General features: G+C 45.6%; 1 long non-coding RNA gene across 1 annotated transcript; it reads left to right on the top strand.

The window, feature by feature from the left end:
• The first annotated feature begins 691 nt into the window (after nt 1–691).
• LOC309875028 lies at nt 692–25,980 on the top strand. The gene is made up of 3 exons (XR_014316963.1): nt 692–1,313; nt 17,682–17,934; nt 24,900–25,980. It is a non-coding gene; the product is annotated as an uncharacterized lncRNA (long non-coding RNA).
• The last annotated feature ends 576 nt before the right edge of the window (nt 25,981–26,556 follow it).

The raw sequence follows: 26,556 nt of genomic DNA on the forward strand, positions 1-26,556 counted from the left end.
ACCATGAAACCAACAATAGATCTAACAAAACTGCACTTCAACAGGTGATTTTCATACAGAGAAACCCGGGAAATTGTCAAAGAAGCTAATGAAGATGGACATTAGTTTGAGGATGATGGGATGGGCAAGGAGTTGGCTCACGGTGAGAAACCCAGCTTTGGTCCCTTAGGAGAGCATCATGCCAGAGGGAACCAGCTGGCGGAATTCCTTGAAGACTGATTTGGGGTTTGCTTTTGTTAAATACACACATGACTATTGGCACAAACAAATGGGAGTGTGCTGATGAAGTGTGCTTTAATGCATTGTCACCGCAGAGTATTTTTTTGGGAAGAACTGGATGAGTTTAAGGGGTGGGGTAGGACGTGTGAGATGAAATGGGATAGCACAGAACTGCAAAGTGGTGCAGAAAGGAAATTCTGCGCTGTGCTCCGGGAAATCGGTCCACTGAAAGTCACCCAGGCTGGAGAGGTCTAAGCACCGGACTTGACTGTGGACCCTGAATGTGAGGAGCCTATGATAAATGCAAAGTAGTCCCAGTAGGTACCAGGCTGGTATGGAAGAAGGATGTACTTGGAGCAGCAGTGAAGGTTCTGGCAAGCCCAGATCCAACTCCATTTTCTCACTTTCAGGAAAGATAATTTTTACTGAGATCAAGTGTAGTTAAGGATGTAAAACTGGGCTGGGGGAAAAAACGACCTAACTGATGAAAAATAGAAAGTTTTGGCTTGTTTTCCTTAATGAAACTGAGGGGAGCTCTGGTTGCTGTCTAGCCCCAAAGGAAGGACATAAGCTGGGGAGATGGTGCACACAAAAGCCAATGGGTTTGAACTGGCTGTTATTGACTAGGGCTGGGAACTGGAGGATGTCTCCAATCTGAGAGCAGCGGGGCTGTCCCTCAGCCTTCAGAGGGAGGCAAGCGCCCAGATGGCCAGAGGACAGGGTTTGGGGAGGGTGAGAAAGAAAGAGCTGTAAGCAAAGCCTCGAGGCTGTGTGAATTTAATTCCCACCTCGTCTTCCCCTGTTTGAGTAGCCAGTAATCCCTCCGTGAGCCTCACAGAGGACTCTGTTTGCTCTGTGCTCTATCAATGTTTATCTCACTCGCAGCAGAGAAAACAAACCCGGGAAATGGGAATTTCACTCGGAGGAGAAACGTGGCAGTGCCCTGGCTCCCAAGCTGTGAAGGGCAGAGCTGCCTCCAGGTTTCAGCAGGCTGTCCTCCAACCATCTTCCATTCACCCTCCGGACGTTGTTGGGAACGAGAGCTAAATAGCTCCTCGCCTGTTTCATAACGGAGAAACGAGCCTCTGTAAGAGGTAAGACACTTCCTTTTCTTTGCTCGAAACATCATGAACTTTCAAACTTGGCAAGGCTCTTTCGAGTTCGATCTAATAATAAACCCCAACCTTCCATCGCACAAAAGCAATGAGGCTGAACTTGCCTGAACTTGCCGCGGGGAGCTGAGATCCAAAGCTCTGTCATTCCTTCAAAAGCCGTTCTCCTCTTTGCAAGGACAGGATGTTGTTGTCATCCTCGCTGTTTGCTCAGCCTCCCTTCCTCGTGATGAAATCCCTCTATAGCGACTCTGGAGGTCCTCCTCCAGCTCCGTTTCGGGCATACAATGTGCTGCCCAACCAAAACCCCACTCTTTTCTATGAGTGATTTATGGAGCCTCCAAGGACATTGAGACTCAGCACATTCTCTCTTTTCCAAACGTTGGTGCAGTGAGCACGGTACTTTTCCTGCCAGTGGGAACCTGAAAGACCTGATGGGCTTTTCTGGCAGGACTCGTCGCCGCTGGAAGGGGCGCCAAGCCGCCTGTGGAGCAAGAGGAAGCACAAATATCCATGTGCTTTGACTTCCACTGGGAGCTGCGGAAAAAAATATTTTGACTTGATTTTACAGCTCAGATTCTTGTTAGCACAATGCGAGCGCTCGGCCAGCAATCAGAAATGCACTTGCTTCATTTGCATCATCTGCTCGGTTCCCATTCAGTTATTAGGCAGAATTGATGTTAGAAGAAGGACAACAACAAGAAAACCCAAAAAACAACCACCACACTAAAGACGAGCAAAATACTTTTTCTTGCGGTACCAGTTCTTTTTTTTTTCTAAAAAAAAAGGAAAGACTTCTGTCGTCATGAGGTGTTTATACTGGGAGGGAGAAGGGGAGTTTGCAGTGTTTGTTCTAGGTATCTAAATTTAAATGACTAACTTAAGCACATAATCTCCCTGGGCTGCCTATAAAAACCAATGGAGAGGGAAGGGTTCCTCTAGAGAGCAGTTCAAAGGCTCCTGCTTAAGTGAGCAATATTTTATTACCACGCTGTGCAATATAACAGGTGTTTAGAGCTACATTTTTATTTTACCTTCTTGCATGCTCCTGTTCTCCAGGACAATGTGAAAAGTACAAGAAGTTCTCTGTATGTCTGCATTTGTTATCCACTGCCTTTTGTCGTGCAAATCACCATGTTAGCAGAGCTCAAGGGAATGAATTAGGTGACTCCCTTTCCCCCTCCTGGGAACTCTTTCTGACACATGAAAACAAAAAACCCTCTCAGATCTTGACTCTGAAGCCCAGCAGCTGTACCTGGGCAGGTGTGGAGATCACTGTTGAAAATCTGTCCCTTGTATTTGGAGACAGAAGGTGAACTGGGACTCGCGTGGGCTTGACTAAAATCTCATGGAAGTTGGGAAGCCCGTGATCTAGGAGCTATTACACCAAATTATTCCCCACGCCACCTTTTCCATCATCCTATTTGCAGTGGGGAGCACCAGTAGATGCTTCTGGTGAAGGTTGGAATGGGTTTGCAATTTATGCACTGCGGCACTTGGCCACATCCTAATCCTCCAAACAGAAAATAGCTCAAGTCAGCTCTGACATATGGATGTTAGCTTCCCTTCTACATGTTATATTAGCATTAACTATGCAAAATGTACATTTTCTTGCTGCCCATATAATAGGCAGAAGCTGTAACTACAACACCCATCTTTAGAGAGGCAGCGTTTTTATAAGAAGAATAGGGGGAAAGAGGTTATACAAAACTACTGAGTCCTCGGAGAGCTGTTATCAAGTGAGCCCTGTCAAACTGGGAGGATTTATCGAGCTGCTTCCCTAGAGATATGACCTGAATTCAGAACTGTTCCGTATTTTCATTAATAAAGTGGATGAAGGAGTGGAGAGCCCCTTTGTTAGAGTTTCAGCTAAAAGCAAGGGACGCTAGGGGGGGAGAGGATTAGTGCTTGGGAGAGCTCAGTAATTAGGGGAATGGCCTGTAAATAAGCAGGATGCAATTTAGCGAAGACAAGTGCAAATCTGCACTTAGGTTGAAATAATCAGCTGCAGAGGTACACAGTGGGACAGGGCAGCCAGGTAGCACCGGGGTAGCACAGCTGGAGGCTGTGATGGAGCAATGCCACAGCAACAGAAGGAAGAAGGAATGGGCTGGGTGGTGCAGGCAGGGATGTCATGAGGGTTAATCCCTTCGGCTACATCACTGGGACCAGTTTCTGGCATCACACCTCAGGAAAGATGAGGATGCTGTTCCTAGGGGAGCAACACGGCCGAGAGGGTGTATACAGAGCTGCAGCTATGGGGGATGAAGGAAAGCATTTGTTTTTAGCCTGGGGAAGGCAAGGCTGAAGGGAGACATGATAACAATCTCTGAGAGCACTTAGCTTGCCAAAAAGAGGAAGGTGGTGAACTATTCTGCGTCCAGAAATTATCCTCTGTGGTTTAACCATGATTTCGTGTGGTTAGAATAAAAAAAAAGAAAGAGGGAGAGAGAAATTGAGATGGCAGATAAGTTGACTTTACTGCTTTACTTATGAAGTGCCTTGGGGCATAAAGCACATGATCAAACATAGTCGAGTTACTGCAGCTTAATGAGTTATTGCCTGTTGGCTGAACCATGCTAATTAACCATGTGCGTGCTCTCAGCCTGCCTCGATTGCTGGATGAAATGGGCTTGCTTAAGTACTTGTGCTTTACGTCGCAGAGGAGGCAGGCAGGAGGCTTTGCATAAGGTCAGTGATTACAGCTCAGCTGGTGGGGGGTGACTTCGAAGGGCTGGAAACTTGTCCTTGGTGCTCAGCAGTTAGATCTGGGCATACAAAATGGGGGGTGACAAAGGAGGAGGAGCAGAAAACAGACCTAAACATATAAATCGTGCTAATTCACATGCTTGTGGCAGTAGGAGTGGCTCCGTATGAATATATTGGAAATGTAGTGACAGTGAGTTCTGGAAAAGAACTCATTGGTTTTTGTTTGGAAAGGCTTGTAACATGGTAATTAAAAAATATAGCAGTAAGTACGCTACAGAACACTGCATGCTATTGAACAAACAGTTACTTTTCATTTCTCTCTTGTTTTGCTAGTGTTTTCAAGTATATTAACCTTTTTGTCTCATTTCTTCATGCTTCCCTCTGATTATCTCTCATAGCCATCAGTAAGGCTGTTGTTTCTCCTTGCTATGAGCCTTCTTCTTCCTTTCACCGTGATGAGCAGTAGCTGATGGAGTGGAGCCTTCCTGGTGGTGGTATGCATGGGGTATACAGAGCTCAGCATTTCTTCTGATGTGCTTTTTTCCTTCCCTCCATCCTTCCTCCCTGCTCTTTGCAGCTGTTTTTCCACTGCTATCACCAGTTTGAATTGTGTTGCTAAGAACGAACATTTGGATTTCACAATACTTAGGGAAGTGTTTTGTTTGCAGCAGTATTTATGTCTGGATGCTGCGTGTTGCCTCTTTTAAAGCTCCTCACTCATTTCCCTATAACATGCCACTTAGGGAGGCAGCGGATTTGGCAGATACGCCTAGCAGACCTACCTGACAAGTGCCATGTGAAATGGAAGCAGAGACTTGTGCTTTGCTGGTTCATCGCTGTTTAACAGGCTCACATAAATTAGCCTGGAAAGGACCTCGTGAGCTTATCTTGTTCCTTTCTCTGCTCAGGGCGGGATCAAATACATCACTGCCTTTTCTGACCGATGTTTGCCTAACCTCTTTTTGAAGCCCTGCAGTGGTGCAAACTTCATGCTCTTGGAGCTTGAAGTTTGCTTTCCTATCTGTAACCACCCCATCTGACCCAAAATACATAGCATGTGACGGCTTACATGCAGCTGACCCCAAACCAGCCAGGCTACATTCATTTGCTGCTGCAATCCTTGCAGTTTTCTGGAGGAGAGAGAAATGCTAGAAATCTTCATAAAGATGTTTTGACAGCATATCTCTTTTGTAATCTAATTTAGTCTAAAGTTGATTGTTTTTCCTCCAGGACATAGATTTTTGCACTGGGAGAGAACGTACAACATACCCGGAGCTGTAATGCTACAGTAGTAATGCACATGCTGCATTTCTTGAGTACCTATGACATGAAAACAAATTTTCACTCACTGTTTTCGTAGCTGTGTCTGGTGTATGAGGAAGGAGGTGCTGTTTTGTACCTATCCAGTGCTGGGCTTCCTTGCTTTCTCGGCCGCATGCTCTAGACCAAGGACGTGTGATTTAGTTGGAGCTGAGATTTAGCCTGGGTCTAGGGAGTCTGCCTGCTGCAGCATGGAAATAATTGGCATCTGCATGAAGTTCATATCCAGAGGTGGATCTGCATTGGGGGAAAGTCTGTGGCTGACTGGAGCTGGCGTTTGTCTTATCTCTAGCTTTGCTGCAAAGAAATTTTATCTCAAAAGAGTAATCTCTGCAGAGTTCTTCCAGTGTTGCTAATCCTCCTCCGGTATTACCAAGGAAATATCAGACGATAACTGCTCCGTGGAGATCCTCAGTGAAAGAGTCACACAAGAAGAACGTGAGAACTGCAGAGCAGACTGCATTTCCAGTTATGTGAGAGCAACTGCACATCTACAAGTAGCTGCAAACTGTGACGCTGGCACAGTTCTGTCACGTCCTTCAGGAAATACCTCTTGTACAGACAGACCCTAGTACAGAGAGCGAGATTAAAAAACAAACAAATCATTTTCTCGCCCTGCATGCAAGGAAGAATGGTATGCACGCTGGAAAAATGGGGATTGAGCTAGGATATTAGATGAAAGAAAGCCCATTTCTCATGCAATCAGTAGTGAGCTTCTGGGATTTATTCCTGCAGAAGACTGTGGGTGCAGCATGTTCAAGAAGCACTTAGATAAATTCATGGGCAACAGGTCTGTGAAGAGATACCAAAGGGAATAAGCAGTGTTGAGCTCGTAATAATCCTTATGCAGCATGTCCTACCACCACCAGCAGAGGCAGAATATGGGTTGAGGTGGGCCACTGGTCTCACCTCAGTAGAGCAGGTCTGATGTTCTTATGAGCTGTATCTCCTTCCCATCCTGACTGCCCTGCACGTGACTTCAAAGCCAAACCTACTTTCTGCTGGGTTAAAAAGTGTTATTTGCTGTTTTTTTTTTTTTTTTTTTTCACAAAACTGGAGCTGGCCTATGGGAAAATGGGTAACTGGGGCCATTGTGCTAAAGGATGCCAGATCTAGGTTAAGGGTACTTAGTTCTACTGACATCTTTGTGCAACAGCAGTGACAGAGGAAGGTTGGTGACAGCAAAGCACAGCCTGGGAGCACCTAGCTGTTCCCCAAAACATGATGGGGTGTGTGTCTGGTTTCCTCATTCGCTGCTCCACGAGGGGAGAGGGGGGACACACCGACAGACATGCAGCTTCTCTATTTTTGCTTTCGCGGCATTTGGCGAGGGCTGGAAACGTGATGTATTTTCCAGAGCTCAGAGCATCAAATATTTCTCAGTAGTGTCACAAACAACATTGTTTCAGGTCTGTGAGGGATTTACAGACCAGAGCCAAAGACCCTTGAAATCGATATCAATAATTCTGCCTCTCGAGCTGAACGCAAATCTCCCACGGCTATCAAGGGCAGTGGTTTTTTACACCCCCTCTATCAGGAGGCAAGACCATCATAATTAGCTGCTAATTGAGAGGCCTGCCTCTGAAAAGCACAATTTCAGAGAACAAAGAGCCAGAGAAGCCCATTTCTAGGGCTAATTGGAATTAATTCATAGCTATAAGTAGAAGGGCTCCCACAGTCCTGGGACTCTCTCTTGCCCTCTCCTGAAACACCGGTCTAAACACATGCAAACCAATCATGGGGGCTCAGCGTGACTTGTATGGCTCTTGTGTGATACAGAAATAACACTGCTTGCTAAAAATGAGTGTAATTGTATAATTTTCATATTTTTTTCCTCTTTCCTTCTGCCTCAGTCCCCAGCAGCCCTTCAGGTAGTGAGGACTCAGTCCGCAGCTTGCTGTCTGGATGTGGTCTCTTAAAAGCCTTCTGGAGCCAGTTTTATTCTTTAAGGACTGAAGTTAAACAAACCAAAAAAAAATCTGTACAGTAAACATCTCAGTAATAGGTCAACCTGTGGCACTCATATCTTGTTTGAGATCACCACGTCTCTTTTCTTTGTGTTTAAGCAACCACTCACTGGTCCCAGCGCCTCCCATTGCTTGGGCACTGAGTCAATATAAGGGCACTCCGGAGAGAAAATGAACCAAACTCTTCCCTTCTGACAGCCAGAGCTTTCCAAATACCCACATTTTGGGTGCTCCCATTTTTGGTTTCCTTGTATCAGGTGCTTTTGAGATGAGCTGATGTTTTTCAGAAGGTATTGAACACCTGTCTTTGGAAGACCGCATTTACTTCAAGTTGCTCCAAGTCAGGGACCCAAAAAAGACTGAGACAATAATTGATTTGGAAAAATGCAGGATATCACATTCTTGTTAGTGATAATCTTGTTGTGCAGGAGGTGCCTCATTGAATTCTGCTGGGCTGGCCTCCCCGTGGAAGGATGTCTAACAAACCTTAGAAAATTCACAGTTTAACTGTGGGTGTCGGAAGCTGATGCTGATAAAGCAAACAATTCAGTTTAACAGGAAAGAGAAGTGTGTGCTGCTCAGTAGTTGTGATGTGCCTTACTTTTGGATCCAAATATAGTTACACTTCTATATCTTTAGATCTGAACTGAAAATCTGGTGTGTGATGCCCCTGAGGGTGTGTGCTGGGGTGCATGTGAGCATCACGTTGTTGAAATCAAGAGATCTCCTTGAGCACCTTTAGATTTCCTGCCGAAGGAAACTGATTTTCTGGAAGATTTTCCAAAGGATTTTCTGCCCACAGATACTCATCTCTGTTTTTAAGTTGCCAGAAGAATTTTTTCTCTATTTCCATCTGGTCACATTTCCATCTGACCCAGAGGACCAAAGGTGTCCCCTCAAACTTTCCTATCACTTAGGGCCATGCTTTGCCAGGATCCCACTAAAGGTTTAGGGAGAGCCTGAGCCTTCAGGTGCCACGTGCTAGGTGGAAGCAACTTGGATGGCAGAGGGCTGGTTTGTACAGGGTTACCAAACACAGCTTCACTCCTTTCCTCAGCCTTTGCTCCTGCCCTGCCACCACACGCTGGTACAGATGATCAGCCTACCACTTCTGACCTGGCCTGTGCTGTAGCAACCCCAGTGCTCCTCACCACGGGACCCTCCCATTGCTTCCTGGTGATCTTTCCCTTGCCAAACTTCTGGATTCCCTGTGCTGTCTTGGGTCACTTAAATAACGCTGCTGCAGTCCTGCAGACAAGCCCAGAGGAGACGGCTCGACAAGGTCCCAGGCAGCTCTCTGTTGCTGAGCAGCAGAATTTCCTTCCCCTTTACACATCAAATTCCTTCTGCATTGCCTGCAATCCTACCTTCAGCTGCTGCTTGAAAAACTGAGGAATAGTCTCAGTGGGACTCGTGGTTTTCCATTAAGTCCCAGTGGCTCACATTTGCCTGATTTGTTTGTATCTGCAGTGGATCACGTTTCTTGTATTAGGTCAGCAAAGCTATTTAAGTTGAACAGAAGTGTAATTTTAAGGACTTTAAAGCTATTTGTTTTTAACGTCTCACTGATTTAGCCCATAGCAGAGCAATCAGATGACTACAGAGCCAACTGATTGCTGGGCACTGTGCTCCTCCTGACCTTAAATCTCTCCCTCCTCAAGGCATGGAGCATGGTATCAAATGCAAACTCTTTCCACGGGCTGCAGAAGTTTCTTTAACACCTTTTTTTTTGTTTTTCCACTTTGCACGCAAATGAACGGGATTAGTCGTGGAACCAGAGATATGAAATACCATTATGATGGTGCTGGGACTGTGCTGTACCTAAGTGATACCATATGTTGGCCTGCTTCTAGCAGTGTTTACTGTGTGACTACATCGGCTCAGTAGGGATCTGTCTGGAAAAACAGTCAGGGTGGAAAAGAATAGCTGAAGAGAGCCTTCTGAGCAAACGCTGACAGAGCTGCTAAGGGGCAATGCCAGAACCATCGTCTTTGATGACTTTGTTTCCAAACCAGCCAACCTACAGAATTGGTTATGACCAGAAAAGGAAGAAGGCTGTTCCAAAATACACTCAGGAAATGTCTTTGCCCCTCATTACTCAGTCTGTAGGCAATGATGGTCATCAACCTTGTAGAAGGCGCCCAGCCAAAATACCAAATACCACTTTGGCGTAACACGGCATGCCAGGAGACCGAAAACTGAGATGGGATGGAAACCTAAAGCTTGCAAGTGGCTCCAAGTTTTCTATCTAAATCCCATCTGCCATATTAAGGAGTGCCTGTAGATTTCAGTGCTTGCACGATCCTTCTTTCTGTAGGACCGTCAGACAAACTTCCTACACCCTGTCTGAAAACCAAAGGTGGTAATGACAAAAGTCTCATTGCCAGTTTCGGACACGTGCTTAACAATTAGCTGGCCACAGCTTGGTCTTTTATGAAGGGAAATAAATCCAGTGATGTCTTTATAAATATGCACAAGTGGAACGTGCTTGATACCTCATTTATAAATCATAATTACCGCAGTTATAACACTTCTAGCTTAAACAGAACTCATGTCACATCGTTCCCTAAACATTTCATTTTTGAAGTCTTTTGTTTGCTCCCTCATGAGGCTCAAAATGTACCAGAATCTGAAATATATTTGATCCAGTCCTGCAGCTGCCACCCTAACAAACACATAAATAAAACAAGGATTCTGTGAATGGGAATCCAAAGCGGTTGTGGGGAGGATTAGGGATTAGTGAAGGATGATTCTGTCATTGTTCTCCTAATTGATAAAAGACAGGCCACGGTTATTTTGAATAAAGCTGTTACCACACAAGCCTCAAGCAACTCAGCAGAAGATCCTGTGTAATGGAGAAGAACTGCTTCTGGGTGTTGACCATGTTCCTGTGAAGTTACTCGATGCCAGCTACTCAAAAATAAGGAGCAAAGTGAATGAGGCAGTACCTCTGTGTCCTCTTTTTAAGCTTAACCGAGAGAATTGCTTTCAGATGAATCCAACTCATTTTTTTATTCTCTAAAAATTTCCTTTCCTGAGCCGCACCTCCTCTGTGCCTGAACTGCTTCCCAGCCCTGCCACAGCCCCACAACGTGCTCTGGTGCTGCATTGCTCCTGCCTGCTCGGTCACTGTCCCCTTACACAGCCAAGAAGGCCCTGAGCCAAGACAAAAGCATCTCTGCATGATCCCCTCCCAGACCAATTCTCCATCCAGCGCTTCTCCATCACCTGAAGATGACACCAAGCAGATTTATGTTTAAAGCAGCTAAGTAGATGGGGTTAGATTACAAAGAATGCAAGGTAGCTTTACAAGGTGTGCTTAGAAATGTGTGTCTGTATTTGCTCTGAACATCAGCACTTCTGTTGAATATCTCTGCACGTTCAAATGGAATTCAAAAGAAAACATATGAAAGGGAGTAGCACACTTACACAGTGTGTGAGCATCATCCTAAAGCAGAAGTCCTACCTTAGAGGACAAAAAGAAGGTGACTGGCAACTCAAAGCAGTCATCTGTTAATTCAAAGGGGATTTAAGCATGGGATTCAGAAGCAGCTTATCTCTGTGGGGCGTCTGAGCAAATCTTAGCACAGACCTTACTAACTTGGTCTTCTGAGAGATCCCAAGACAAACCGACTGCTGAGCCCCAAAGCCTCTCAAGGAACTGGGTGGGATCATGCGTGTGGCACAACCCATATGAGCTTTCACCCAGTTCCACCATGCCAGCTTTCGGAGATGATGTGCAGGGTGAAGACCAGTCCAGTCCTTTGAGGCTGAAGTGCTGGCTGTTGGTTTAGAGCTGTAGCAGCACCTGTCTGGTTGGTGGGCATTAGCTTCAGGTGGGGGAGAAGGAGAAAAACTCCTTGGTGATACTGGATTAATGAAGGATGAGAGCCACCAAAGGGCTTAAGAGGTTGTGCTCCTCCACAGACAGTCCCGTAGAAAGTTAGACATCACACCGAGTGAGTTCCCATGAAGTATGTCTTGTCTTCTTCCCAGCCCCATTGTGGAAGTATCTCCATCCTCCCAAGGCTGCTCTAGATGCCAAATTTGACTTTAACATCAATGTTTGGACCCAAGACCACATCACACCCAGCTGAAGTTGCCTTTGTGAGAAAGACCCCCAAGGAATTTTTAAGTTCTTGCATGTGAGATGAGAAATGGCCATCTTTGAACCTGAACTGCTCTCCTTTTCCCCCTCCCCCAAAAGCAAGTGTGTAAACAAACCAGCCAAAGGCGGAGGTTTTGATTTTCCTTGCATTCTTCCAGCTTGGACCTCCTGTCCTTCCCCTCATGCCAGTCAGGAAAGAAAAAGAAATGCTCTGTTTCTGCTCATTTGGCAGCTGCTAGCGAGCCTGCATGAGAAGTGAAGAGTGATGTGCTGGTGAAATCTGATTCCCAGTGCCACAAGGACCTGCAAGGAAACGAGAACTGCTGCATATATCCAGAGGAGCTAAATGGTCACAGTGATCCCCTAAAAGTCCAAGGAAAGCATTTGATACTCTTTAAGTGGTCAGCATGAGTAGTGGGATGAAATTAAGAAAAGGAATTTGTCAGTCCTGAACCAGGGAATATTTATTAAGAGTGGAATTTGTATTTTCTGAGAGCTCCCCAGGAGAAAAGCAAAAGCCGTGTGAATTTTAAAATTTAAAGCCGAACAAGACAAAGCCTTGCTGGATGAAACAGAGTCAATAATCCTGCTCGGGGATGGGGTGAACTGCTGGCCTCACTTCACGTGCCTTTCCCATTCCTCACTTCTGTGATACTAAAAAAAAGCCTGGCCCGATCCAGGGATTACACGAAGAATGCACTTTAACAAAGGGAAGCGCATGGCCTTTCTGCTCACCCTTTAGCGGTATTTAGGGCCAGAAGAGAGGTTGGTCTGAACAGTCAGAATTGCATTCCTGTCTGCGTTTAACAAATGCTATCGGAGTGGAGAGGAAAAATATATGCAGCCTCTTACTTGAATATTTTCTCCATGTTCTTCTTTAAGCCAGGTGTCAAGCGGAGGCAATGATGGCCACTGAAGCCATCCTTACTTAGCAGCCTGTCTGAGAAGATATTTCTGCCTGCCTCTGTGTGAGAATGGACTAGTCCCCAGTGCTGCTCAGCAATTAGGATATTAATAGTCCTATTACTCTGTGCCATCCAGTTCGATTTCAAATTCATGGTGCAGCTAGATGAGATCTGTTCATAACAGGAAAAGTACAGAGGTGCAGGAGGACTGAGGCAGAAGAGAGCTTTGAAATGCATCAAGCAACCGTTTAATTAAAGAAGGGTGCTCTAATATTGTGTTCCAAATGATTATTTATTTATACGCTCCTCAAATAGTGCTATTTTTAGGCCACATTTTGAAGAGAAGACAATTTGTATTTTTACGTGCTGGCAGCCCTAAAGATAAATGAGCTGCCAGCACAGCACTGCCCAGGAGGAGCATCTCCATGTCCATCCTGGTTCTTCTGCTGCCTCACAGCACCTACAAGTGCTAGAGATCAAAATAGCCACCTGGGATCGTGCTGCTCTGCATCCACAGCCACGCCAGCTTCTCCCCATCACCCTCCTGCCAAAGCAGGGGGATGTTTTCCAAATGTTGAGCACTCAGTGGACCAGGGAGCAAAAAAGCAGAGTTGCGTGTCTTGATGTAGCAGCTCACCTCCAGGCATTGTCAGGACATGATTTGGAGGTGCCTGGGACTGGTGACCAAAATTCTGGAGAGATGGATGGGAAAAAGTGTAGGTTTTTGGCAGGGTTGTGCCTTTCGGGTGAGAAAAAAGGATTTTGAGCTTCTAAATTGTGGACTTCCATGGACTGAGGTACAGGCAAAAAAATGCTGGAATAAAATTAAAGGCAAACGCTGTAGAGCTTCATCCTTTACTCCTCTGATATTTGCTGAGTGTGGAATCTGAACCCAGGGGTTTAGCAGGGCACCATTTCAAGTCCATTTTGCACTGGTCTGCATAACTATGCAAGTTGCAAGGAAATAAAATATTGGCTCCCATAAATGTTCGAAAGCATGAGTTTTTCTTAGGAACAGAGCTGGGGAAGGCCTGTGTGTGAAGGAATGAATGTTTGCTGAGTTCCCAAGTAAATCTTAGCCCAGTTTGAGAGGCTCGAAAGACCAGTGGCTTCTTCCAGTTCCTTCCCTAACAAAGAGCTGGACCCAAGTGCACTGAAGTCAAAGAGAAAGAGCCTCATTGACATCAAAGGAGGTTGAATCAGACACGACGAGGGATGGTCTCAGCCAGGGACCAGCAGAAATAATAGCATGTGATGTACGTGACCAAGTGCCACCAACCAACAGCCCAGATTCCAGGCATTAAACAGAGCAAACAGCGAACTCCCGAACAATTCGTGAAGACGTGCCAAAAAAATTCAAAGAAAAATATGTAAGGAAATGGCAATGTGTTTGTGGCTATTCTGAGAGCAGAAAAATATGTTATATTTGTGGAATAAATTAGTCTATGGGAAGTGTTCTCTCATCTCGGAGTGGTGTGCAGTTAAGTCAGCTCATCGAACTCGAGCTTCTTTTCTGCTGCCAAAGGAACCAGATAAGTACAGAGCCACAGATGAAACAAGTTTTGATCTGCTTTTAAGGATGGAGTTGCCAGCTACATCTTGTTGCAATAGCTCTCATCGTTCGGATGGTCATTTTTTTTGCTGCTATCTGAAGGCTTCGGTTTATTCTCACACAAACGCTGACAAGCTTTGGTCTGGTGTTTATCCATATCAGACACTGCAAAGCTCGTCCAGTCCCTTATCTCCGTCTGATTAGATTACTGTAATGCCCTGCTGTGAGGTTCGCCAGGCTGCTTCCTCTCACGGGGAATGCCACCGCTGCGAGAGCATCACCCAAGGCACTTGATTCTGATACCATTGTGCCTTTCACTGGCTATGAAGGAAAAGGATTAAACGAAAATGGGATGAGTCTGGATCTGGGGTCCAGATTGACTAGAAAATGGGGTAACAGCAAGAGCAGGCATCTCTCTGACGTGGCGAGGAAGACCACGGTAAAGGAATGAGGGCCAGCTCAAAACGTGCTGCTTGCATTTGGTCTTCTCCTGACTGATGTGTCAGGGCCGCGTGGGGACTGACCCATGCTTCATTCATGGGTGCTCTCAGGGAATCAGAAGGACCTGTTTGACTCTTCACCAAGGGAATATGTGCTTGGTACAAGGAGTGGAGTGAAGGTGGGTTTGGGTATGTCCACACCACAGTATGGTGGTTTCTGGTGGTAGTTACAAAGACTGCCAGAAGCTATGTGGATATTAGCCATGCTCAATCAGAGGCAAATGAATGAAAGTTTTTTTGGGTGCAAACCTGGAGAGCCAAGGAGTTTTTTTAGATGAGTGACCAGGCCATTGAAAAGAGGGAGTATTGAGAAAGGTAGGACTCCAGGATAAGCTTGTTTGCCTGTGCATGTTGGCAACTACCATAGCTGCTCAGCTGCGGTTTGGACATAAGGGTTTCATCCATACTGAAATAAAAGCTGGATTTCTGTTTGGCTTCTAGGGTTGGGTAGCAACCAGGGCACTCTTGGGGCTGCCACCTGAGCTGCTGGAAGTGCCAGCTCTCCTTGCAGGTGGCAGCTATAACTGCAGGTGGGTACAAATGCTCCCAAATACCAACCAATTCTCAGTCCCCACGAGTCCTCTTTCTACCCAAGCATCACAAAGTGCTCCACAAACCTGAAGAGAAGCAGCCTCAAGGACTTTTTCCCATCAGGAAGCATGTTAGATGTCTTTGTCAAGCTCTCACACACATATCCAGCATGGCATAGGCTGCAGGTTGCTTAAATCCCCAAAGATAACGCATCCCCCTGCTTCCCTGGCAAGTCCCTGTCACTGAACATCAGGACCTCTTTGCCTTTCAGACATCCAACCGGCTGCTGCTGCTCCCTGCAGGATTAAAATCCTGTTTGATATGGTCCCCTTGCTGGTGTTATTTATAACTGCTTTTTGCTTTGACCAAACTTTTTTTTTTTTTTACAATTTTCTTTTTTTTTTTCTTCAAGTACTGTGAGGGTCTTCAGTGTGACAGGTGCTGCTCAACATTAATTGTTTGCCCTGAAATGATGCTCTCATCTAGCGATTCTCAGGTACATCAGTTGTTCCGTCAGGGCTGTCCCTTCCCATAGGCTTTCAGAGAGCACCACATTTTAATCACTCACAGCCAACACTTCTTCTCTCTTTGCTCCCCCTACCACAAGCTGGTTTCTGCTTGCCAAGGCCCGCACACCAATACCTCCCCCTTTTGTCTGCCACAGACAAAGGGCTACTGAGTGCTACTCCGAGGCTCATTAAAGTTCATGGCATTGCTTATTTTTTTATTATTTTTTTTCAAGGTACCATGTCAAATGTGCTTAGCAGGGTTGCTGGCTCGCTGCAGTGGTGCACAGTTTGGGTGTCTGTGTGCTTGGCCATGCTCCTGCTGATTGGGGAAGTGTCTGGAGGGGCCTTTGGATGGAAATCCCTTGGCCTGCCTGAGCAATGCTGGGGCTTTTCATGTTTCCATGAAGCCTTGGGATGGCCTCTGTACTGCCAGGCAAACACCTCTTTCCCACCAAAGGGTAGAAATGCAGCAGCAAACACTCGGTGTGAGACTTGGCTGTCTTACAGGAGCGGATTTACTGCTGGGGATTAAATGGGCCTTTGCCATTCCTCTCCATTAACGCCATCCAGCACATGGCTGGTGTCACAAGACGACGTGGACAGCCCTGCCCTCTTTGCAGCTTTGACATCCTGTTCATCTACTTCTTCAGAAGCCTAGCCGGTTACTCGGTCATGAATTCAAGCTCTTTGGTCTGATCTGACTGAGTGTGGTGTAAACACATCGTAAAAAGTGCATACTGACTCAAAACAGCCCTACACACAACAAAGATTTGGGTTAGTCTGCCCTGCAAGGACCGTCCTGCAAATCATGGTCTGCCACTTTTCAGCTGATGCAGTGTGATGTTGTCTCAGCTCCTCTGCCCCTGGGATCCTGAACTTCCAGCGCAGCAGGAAATGTTTTTGGTCCCACACCGGTGACAAGATCTGCCTTGTACATTTGTGTCTGCCTTGTGGGAGCTAGCCAAGCTATTCTGCAACAGGCAACCTGTATCAGATTTGGGTTGACCTGACTCTTGGCTTTGCTCTGCTCTGGAGTTTGCACTAGGAGCTAGCCAAAGGCAGAGGGGAAAGGTGGGATATTTTTGCATAGTTATACAACTTAAAAGAAGTCCTAATAAAGTAAGGAATCATGTACATAAATGGTATAAACTAGTGCCTTTTCCCCCTTTTTTCCTTGCTCTGTTCAGGAACTATTTGGCTTTGTGTGTCCTGAGCTCGTGCATGTGTCCAACACCGCCTGGCTGAAGTCTCCCTGGGCTCTGTGTTTGTCTTGTAGCACAACAGGGTGGTGGCTCCCTCCGAGTCCCTCTGGCTCTGCTTACAGAGCCACGTGAGACAATGATAATTTTTCCCTCATGCCTTCATGATGCGAAGGAAATGCTGCTGGCCACTTCTCCTTGCAACCCATTTAACTGACTTTTAATGATGAACAGACCTTCCACTGGCAGTAATTAATGCTCACTTAGCCTTTCGCACTCGGGGACTCAACAGCCTAGGAAGAGTTCATGTCTGAGAGCACCAACCCAGTGCACCTGGGCAGGATGGTGGGAGTAACCACAGAGGTGAGCAGAACTTGGAGTTATTTTCATTTTTGGGGGTGTTGGTTAGTTCTAGTCTGTTTGCTAGTCTTTCTGCTCCACTCTTTGCTTCCAAAAACTTTGCTACACTTCTTGTCAGCGTTACTCTGAGCATTCATCACTGTGTTGTCTGCTTCTGTCTGTGGCTGAGGTGGCTTCCAGGGGCTTCCCTGGGACTTTCCTTTGCCCTTAGGAAGGGTGAAGCTGGGCAGAGTGCTGTGTGTTCAGTGGCTCCAAGGAGCTGATGTGCAATTCTCTCATTGCAAACAAAAAATTATCGCTTTTCCTTTGCCGAGAAAGAGCACCCTTCATTCTCAGACACTGTCCACTGCCAACGGTGCATTGTCTAATTCAGCAGAGCTTCTGTCATGCCCTTTCCTGCCTTTGCTGTGTTTTATGTGATGGAAAAGGGCTCGTTGTTTTTATGAGATCAAATTATATAGGTGCAATTTTACACTGTGGTAATTGTGCTGACCTAGGTATGATTGCTGATTTCTAGCTCTGTGAAGGGAGAATTGGGTCTACAGGAGGTGTAGGATTTTTTTTTTTTTTTTTGAAAGAAACCTCCCTCAGAAGAAATTGGTTTTAGTTTTGGGAAGGATTTTATTTTATTTATTTTATTTTATTTTTTAATTAAATCCAGAGGCTTTTGGAAACTCTTTGTCATTGCAGGCCACAAAGCTGCATTTTCTTCATGTTGCTGAAGCAAGAAATCCAAAGGAAGCAACTACTATCCAAGTACTGCAGCTAATGGCCCATGTTAATAAGCAGTCCTGGCAGAAGGTGAACACAGGGAAATGGGTGGAAAATCAAAACAGAAATGAAAGAGATTGTTATCCGTAGGATAACAAAAACCAAAACCTGAGAAGGACATCTCCCTTTTTCTTATGTGCTGGTGCTAAGGATCTCATCACCATGTGCTGAGGTAACCACTCCATATAAAGTATATTCATGGCTACCACTGAATTTTGTATGGATTTATCGTAAAAGCATTCCTGTTTCATGGTTTTATAGCATTTTAGTGGTGGGAAGTTGGAGCTTATGAGACTAAAGCTCAAGCTTACTCAGGTCACATAAGAAGTCGGGGAGGAGCGATTTCCCATGCCCTAGGCTGGTTGAATTATTTCTCCTTTCTGTTGCAGAGCTCCTAATTCCAGAAATACAGAAAGAGAGTTTTTACATGGGGATTTACATAGGAAATCACTTTGGGAGTGGTCTGGGAAGTCCTGAATCCTGTGCAAGTTACAGTGTCTCCAGGAGAGCGGGGCACACAGCCAGATAGCATGTAGGGCACTGGGAAGCCTCAGGTTTACTCTCAGGCTCTCCCACAAACTTGCCCTGGGACTTCAGATAAATGTCTTAACTTCCTTTAGTTTTGTATTTTTCATCTGCAAAAACACATAAAACGGCTTACCTGTTTTACTTGAAAAGTGATGGGTTCCTACTTTAAACATTTGGAACTGTTGATGCTAAGCTTTGTTAAAAGGAAGGAATTTGTTAAATTGAAGGAAAAAAAAAAAGAGAGAGAGAGAGAGATAGAAATCACCTAGCCTGTAGCTACCCATTTGTATGATGATTGACTTAATTTTGCATTTCTAGGAAAATTTGTTCTAGAAGATCTTGGGATGGAAACAATGGAAAACCTTATGTGGTTCTGCCACAGGAGGCGATAGACCAGACCGTGTACCTGGCTACACAATGCACTTATATATTTAGATTGAAAATATCACCTCTGCCTGTACCCTTGCCCACCTCATGTGATTTGACCATCAGTGTTACAACTAAATCACTGCTGGTATTGCCTTTGCGCAGAGCCAATTGCCTGCCATCATCCTGTCAGGCACTTACACCTAGTTCTCCTAATGTAATTTATATTAAGCCAATTTATATTCTACAACGAGTGCCTGATGGAGAAGGTGCCCACAGGAGACTCATGTGCTGTTTTCTCTCAATGGTATTTAGCTGATCTGCTGACAGGAATTACCTCTCCCGATAGGATTTGATTCATTTGCATCCTCAGACAATCAAAGCTGATGTAACACAGTTACTCCAAGAACAACCCCTGTTTTTCAGGGATTGCTTTGCTCTCCTCCCTGTGGGATACAGGATAACCTGTATCTATAACCTGGTCCTCCAGAAGCCCCCCAAATACTCTCCTGTGGCCTCAGATCAGTTCCTGTGGAGATGCGTTTGCATTTCTATTTATTTTAGTTCTCATTGCATTTGCTTCTCTTTCTCTATTGAAGCTTTCTCCATCTCTGTCCATCTGGTTTACAGAAACATAAAAACAATAATGTAAATAACAATATGAACAAACAGGACACGTGAAAGTTGCCCAGCAGCCCGTGGTGCTTTCCTTTCACAGTCTGTCAGCAACAGACCCAAGCCCAGTTAGGATTTTTGCCTACACAAGTTACTTGCCACTGGAACTATGCTGTTAGAAAACCAACCTTATACAAGCCCCACCAAATCCTGTTAAGTTTTTGTCTCTGTAGTTCAGCTTCTTCACTTATTTTTCGTATTTCTTTACATCTCTGGGATCTATATAGTGCTTTGCTTGCTGGGTGCTTTGGGAGTACTAGCAATGGGCCAGCAGACAATCCGAAAATAGCTACAAGCAACTTCAGGTCATCTGGAGGGGTCAGGAGGGAGTGTGTAACATGGCCAATACATTTACTGGAGAGGAATGTGGAGAGGTGTTGAAATCTGGTGGTTAATATGGGGCAGAGGAGGCATTAATACCCTCATTCTCCTCTCAGCCCCTATTATGTCCCTGCCAGGCTACGATATAAGCTTGCATTCACAGACAGTCCCATCAGGTAAGCCTGCAACATCTCTTACAGAGCAAGCATGAGGAATCCCCATCCCTTCCTTGCTCATGTGCAGGAGCTGAACACCTGCTTCTTCTGCCTGGTACCCTCTGCAATTAGGTGATTCCTGAGGCAAATCATAGAGCCACAGAAAGGTTTGGGTTGGAAGGGACCTCAAAGATCACCTAACTCCAACCCCCTGCCATGGGCAGGGATGCCACTCACTAGATCATGTTGACCAAGGCCCCATCCAGCCTGGCCTTGAACACCTCCAGGGATGGGGCATCCACAACAAATGTCCCCCACGGCCTGGTTCCTGCCCAGGGAGACCCATTACATCCCCTTGCCACCACTCCAAACCCCTGCTGGAAGGCACTGCCCCTCAAACCAGCTGTAACACGTCTGCTGGTTGAAGACTGCTGGATGTGACTTCCCCATGTCCCGCAGGCTGCCGCGAGGGCCCGCCAGCCCAGGGAGAAGCTTCAACAGCTTCTTTCTCTGTTGACCTATTTTCTGGGTGACATTTTCTGCTTCCCCTTATTGTTCTCCACCAAGACTGCAGCATGACAACCTCGGGGCACTGAGGGCCCTCAGATCCTGCCGGCCAACACAAGCCCACCAGCTCTGGGCTCCTGGCCTGCTCCTACAACACTGCTGATTTCCCCCTTCCACAGGTCAGCCTGTGCTGCATGGCAGGGATAGAGAACACCATACAAAAGCCCAGGCCAGCACTTAAGCCAGAGATGTATCCTTTATTTTTTTCTTTTTATTATTATTATTATTTTTTTTTCTTAGTGGCTTTTATTTAATGCTCTGTAGAGTTTTCCAGGCTTTGGCTCCCGGCCTTCCTAAAATAATTATGTGACTTTGAAAAAACAATTCATTTTTTCACCACTTCTCCGGCGCTGCCAGCTTTTTGTGGCTTTATAGAAAATCTTGCGCTATTTGGTGTTTTGCCTGAAGTTCCATGCGATTAATCAAAGAAGCTCAAGCCTTCACTGAGAAATACATCCTTAGCTCAGAAGCGGGAGGATCCGGTCTCTGAGCCCAAAACTTGGAGACAGCCACCATGTGTACACGATGTCCTCTCCATATTTCCTGCAGGCTCCCTTCCTGCAAGGTGTAGCCCACCAGCATGCCCCAAGTACCAAGGCAGGCAGCCCCACCAGCGGTGTGAAACAACAATTTTCATTGTCGTGGTCCGCAGGACTCCTGTGAATTAGCACAATGAGACATTTAGCAGCACAATGAGACATTTACTGGAGGGCCGATGGGGCGCTGGCCGTCCCCCCCATGCACGTTAGCTGCAGCTGGCATGGCACGTGCTGCCCCATCACAAAACACACGCGTGCAGCTGCACATCCCCCCCACCCCGATCACATCAGGGCCAGCTCTGCCCTCCCTCACCATGCTTAGGAGTAAAAATAAATAAATAATACACCAGAGGAAAGATTAAGCCTTTCAAAAGGAAGTAAATTATTTGAATGAAAGTATTTCTAGGAAGTGATTTTATCGCTCTGAAATTTTATCCATCCTTTGGAAAATAAACAACCTCGGTAACTACTTTTTCAGGCTACGTTTTGCTGGCAAGTTTTATCTGCAGAAAGGATTAGCTTATCCGTGGATGGGACGTGCTGCACACACCCTGTTCCCATGCAGATTTGTGCGGAGCGGAGCTGCCTTTCCAGCTCCGCGCTAGGACATTTTTATGTAGCTAAATCAGATGACTGCAAAGACCATTAGAGCAGTTTATCGTTGGAATCTGCAGGAACATACTGTACCCGAAAGGAAAATGCTCACTGATAGGGGAAGTGCAAGATCTGCGATCCTTGTAATTATGCAGATGATCTTCTCCAGAGGTCTGTGGTATGTGAGCAAGTCCACAGCAAAGGCTTCTGGCAGCAGCACTTTAATAGCCCACTGAAATCCTACTGCTCCGGCTCCCAATCCACTTGGCCGCAGCCCTGCCTGGCACATTATTGTGGATGGTTTTGTTTCTCGCTGGGGAAGTTACAATTTTGACATCCAAAAGGCTCTCTGGAGTTAAAATGCTGCTCATCCTGGGCAATTTCACAGATGTTTGCACCTTGCAGCTCACCAGTGGTGGAGATGCTGGACAAACAGGGATGAATGACTTTCAGAGCAAGATGCCACCATCACCAGCACTGACTGGCAATGTGCAGGTCTGTTACTTCCTCCAAAGATTCATCCAACACCTGGTCCAAGGAATAAATACCAATAAATGTAATTTATATGCAATAAATACCTCAGCAAAAAGAAACTCCTCTCCTCCCACAGCAGTGTTTCAGCTCAATCTGAAACCAGGTGTGAGACCGGCATGTTCCCCAGCATGGAACAAAACTCACATGCTAAGAACATGGAAGGCTCCAGGCAGGAAAACTGCCTGGTGATATTTGCACTTTAATTTCTTACAGGGGCATTGCAGACATCTGAAATAATTGGGAACCTGAAGAGGTTCTCCTTAAGGGACTGAGAACACATCAGTAGTGTGATGGGCACAACAGAGGTGCAAAATGCTGCAGTCTTTGCTGCTGGTGTCCTGCCTTGCCAGGTGAAAGCCATCCTCCTCCCAGAAACATTCATCCAATAAAAACCATGTCCTTGCCAGAGATCCCAAAGCATCCTAATGTTGCAGGGCTATACAGCTCTTGTGACCCCAGGACAGCTTCTCAGTGCAGAATACAATCCCTGCACTTTCCAATTGATAAGAAAAAGCAGGACTTTAATTACAAATACACAGTGGAGAGTACAATATGAAAGACAGAGTGTCTGCTTCTAACCTCTGAGAGTTTATTGCGGAGATTGTAGGAAGGACTAGCTGGGATTTGGGCTCGGCATTTAGAACATGGTCCTGCCAGCCGTGCTGCCCCTGTTGGGACCTGGTAGTGCTGGATTGTGCTGTACCCATCCTCAGCAAGACCCAGCTCCTTCCCCATTAACCCTAGTGCTCAGAGTAAGGAAGATGGGAGAAGGGAGTAAGGAAGCTGTTGTTCTCGTTTTCTTGATAAGGACCTGGAGGGAGCGGAGAAAAAGTGTTCTGCACAAGGACAAGTGTTTAAAATCTGGGAAACAAACCTGAACCTCTTGACTCTTAGTGCCCTTTCCTCTTTGGCTGTAGCCTGACACACTTTTCCAGTCTCCGGGAGCTTTGTATCCGGGAGGCTTCCTATCTCCAGGGCAGAGGACAGCCAGGCTGACGCAGAACGGAGCTTTGGTGCTGGCTCTTGAAAGAGCTCATGGGATGTTTTTTGATATGACCCACACACATGGCTGGGCATGCCACGTGAGCTGCAACTGGCTGGCAGATTTGGTAAGGAAATGGCCTGGAGTGGCTTCTGGAAAAATTATAAAAATCCACTGCGAGCAGAGCTGTGCACCCCAACCTCTGCATTTCCAGTCCATTTGGGACCAATATGAGTTCACCCACACATCTAGTAGCTACAGGGGTCCAAATGAAAATTGCAGGGGAAGAATTTAAGTATCTGGGCATGTTCAAGGGGTAGCACATCAAGTGCTAATTGCCTGTTGCCCAGTAGCATTACAGGGAGCCAGAACAGAGAGGGCAGGGACCTTCTGCAGTGCCAAGTCCCAGACAGAGAACCAGATACATCCCATTCCCACAGTATATTATAAAGTTGCAACAGACAGCTGCAAGGCAAGAATGAAGGCTGTCATGCAAAAGCATGGTTGGAAGGCAAGTTGCTGAAGGGATAGGTGGATGTTCAGAGCAGAAACAAGCAGTTATTGGCAGGATGCGGCCCTTGCATGTGGTTTATCTGCCAACAGGCAGATTTATGTAAGAAAAAGCTTAGCTGAGCTAATCCCACTGCTGGAAGCCTACAAGAAGAAGAGCCGCCCATACAGGAGCGAGATGTGAACCTATGGAAATGCACTTAATGAAGATGAAGATATTTTCTTATATCTTGGGGGGCGTTTCTGTTAAGGTGTTCAGTTTGGCAGCATCACTGAACCTTGAGCTGCTTAACCTCAGGACCACGGGATGGGGACTCAGGCACCCCATGGACTTGGTTGGATGGGTAATCCTGTGATGGATCAGCAGCCCCTCACCAGCATGGGGGCTCTGCTCTTCTTGTGCTGCAGATTGCCATGCCTGAAGCACAGAAACATATATATTTGCCTATGTATGTACATATGCCCGAGCATATAAGAAGTCAAACAAAGCATTACAAATGTACAGTGAAGAAATAACAATCTGCCTTCTTTGATTAAACAGCCTGATTTACTGGGCTAAACAATAGGTTTATTGCTCTGTGCTACGTAATTGTTATTAGAGGATGCATCTGGTCTCTGAGTAGAAATGAACTTTTGTGAAGCTAACGCATTCCAAAATAGGAGGAAGAAAGCGACTGTCAAACCAGGTCTATATAAAAAAAATAGCTGGAAAAGCCAAATAAATTGTGAATGGTATATACTTAAAAAGGTTGTAGGAGAGAGTGGTTCTTTGATATTCTCATGGCCAAACTATGACATTTATAGCTCTCCTCCTGACTGCCCACTGGAAGTTTTCCTTTTCTGCTGAGCACCAGTGTCCACTACAATACTTAAAGAATTTACTACTTTTATTTTTTATTTTTCCCCCAGATATGGTGTCACAACCACTTTTGAGCTTGCTGGAGGTGTCCAAAGCTTGCAAAAATAATGAATTCTGCTAAGTACCTGGGCAAATGTCCAGGGCAGAAAGTCGATCTCCAGCCTGCATGAGCTAAAAGGTGGCCCTGGGTGGGAAGAGGAGCATCCGGAGGGGGGCACAGCTCCTGCTCCTCAGGCTGTGCTGCTTAATGTGGAACCAGGGACTCAGCAGCGTTGTCTCATGGCTGTCAGCACTTATCGCTGTCACAAACAGGGGGAAAAACAACAAGCAAGCCCACAACAGTGTTAAGGAGATTAAAAGGACTGAGTGGTGAGACCTCACTTGGGTCTTTCTCAGTTTTTTAATGAGGCATAAAAAGGGCCTTTGAAGGTGGGTTATTTATTTTTCTTTTTCTTTTTTCTTTTTTCTTTTTTTTTTTCTTTTTTCCTGCTTGTTTTGCTACATTAGAAATTTAGATTGCCCTTGCTTTCCCAGGAAGACTCGAGTGGTGAATCACTTCCAGCAGCACAGGAGCTTTGCAGCCACCAGCAACATCCTTCTGCCTGCCAATGGCCATGGCACCCAAGTGGCTGCCCTCCTCATCGTCCTCACGTATAGAAAACACCTAAGGGCAGCATTTTTGTTGGTGATGAGCAATTTTCACCTCTCATCTTGCGACATCCTCAAAGGAGGTCAGGGTTTTGGAACTGATGAACACGCATGCCATGGAAGAAGTCAAGTCGCACTGAGGTTCTTCAATATGGCAGCGAGAAATTAAACCTTTCCACACAAATAAGCTAAATAAAGCTCGGACAAGTTACAAAATTCAGCTTTCTCTTTGGAATAATTTACTCTTAATATACTCGTAGCCTGGGAGAAACACAGGACTTCCTAGAGCTGTAGGATTATTTGTATGCAAGCTGTAGTTAGGGGAAGAGATTGAACAGTGAGGTCTAGAATAAAAAGTTTGTGCCATTTAAAAAAATATGCACACTCACATGTCCAGATGCTTCAACTGCAGAAGGCCACATCACTGAGGAAGAGGGGAGCCTCTAAGGCTGGTTTGCTTCTTACACGGGATGGGGCTTTCAAGCTGCCACACTCATGTCTGCGTCCTACCAAACTGTACCGTCACATCCAGGCATGCAAGAAAATGTGAGTCACATCCCTTCAAAATTAGGAAATGGGTTTTAAAAAGTACCCATTTTCTGGAAAAAAAAAAAAAAATGGAAAAAAAAAAGAACTGATTTATTTATTTTTCTCTCTGTATCTCTCAGAGTCACAGCTTTGGAGGAAAAAAGTTAAAATTTTAAGAAATATCAAATGTAAGACTTTTATGTAATGCCGTGATCCAAGATGATGATGTCTTATGAGATCCGTCACGCTGTGATACTTGCACTTAATTTGTGAGGTTTAGAGGCTGGAAACTGGATACACGATTGTCTTATAAAAATGCAAACAAATCAAAAAGGTCTTCAGCTTTTCTTCAAGCAACAAAAAGCTTAATAAAGAAAAGATGTTAATACAAAACTGCTGCATTTCTGTCTTGCTCTGCTTCTTCTACCAGCCTCCATAAGTTTCTAGTTTCCCCTATTGAAATAAAATAAGAAAAAATGTAGAGGGATTTTTTTTTAACTTCTTCCCTAAGTCTCCCCTCTTCTTCCCTTTTCTATGTGAATGGGTGGAGGGGACAGCAGGACAGAGCAGCCCCAGCTCCTACTGATGGGTGTTGCACCTACAGAAAGCAAAAAGCACAAGGCTGGAGCTCTATCCCCAGCTAACGCAGTGGGTTGCCCTAGGCACTGTACTAAATACATTAAGCACTGATGAATATACATATCAGAAGATTAAATCTACTTCCTAATGGAACTTCTCACTGGTAACCTTTTCTTCTCGTGCCTTTGAACTCGGCGGCTGAACTACTGCTTTGGGGTGGAACGGCTTCCTGAGTCAAAATACTTAGGGTAAGTTCATCATCAAAAGGTTAAAGAAAATGCGCAGCATCCAGAAAATAGATTTGGTGAATGAAACCAGTGAAACCAGTTTCCATAAAGCGCCCTCAAATTTAGATCTTGGTCTAGGAATTTGTTTTAAGACATCAATTTTTCTCCCTGGAAACCCTGTT

This window comes from Aythya marila (genome assembly GCF_965140915.1).
Source record: "Aythya marila genome assembly, chromosome: 1".
NCBI lineage: Eukaryota > Metazoa > Chordata > Aves > Anseriformes > Anatidae > Aythya > Aythya marila.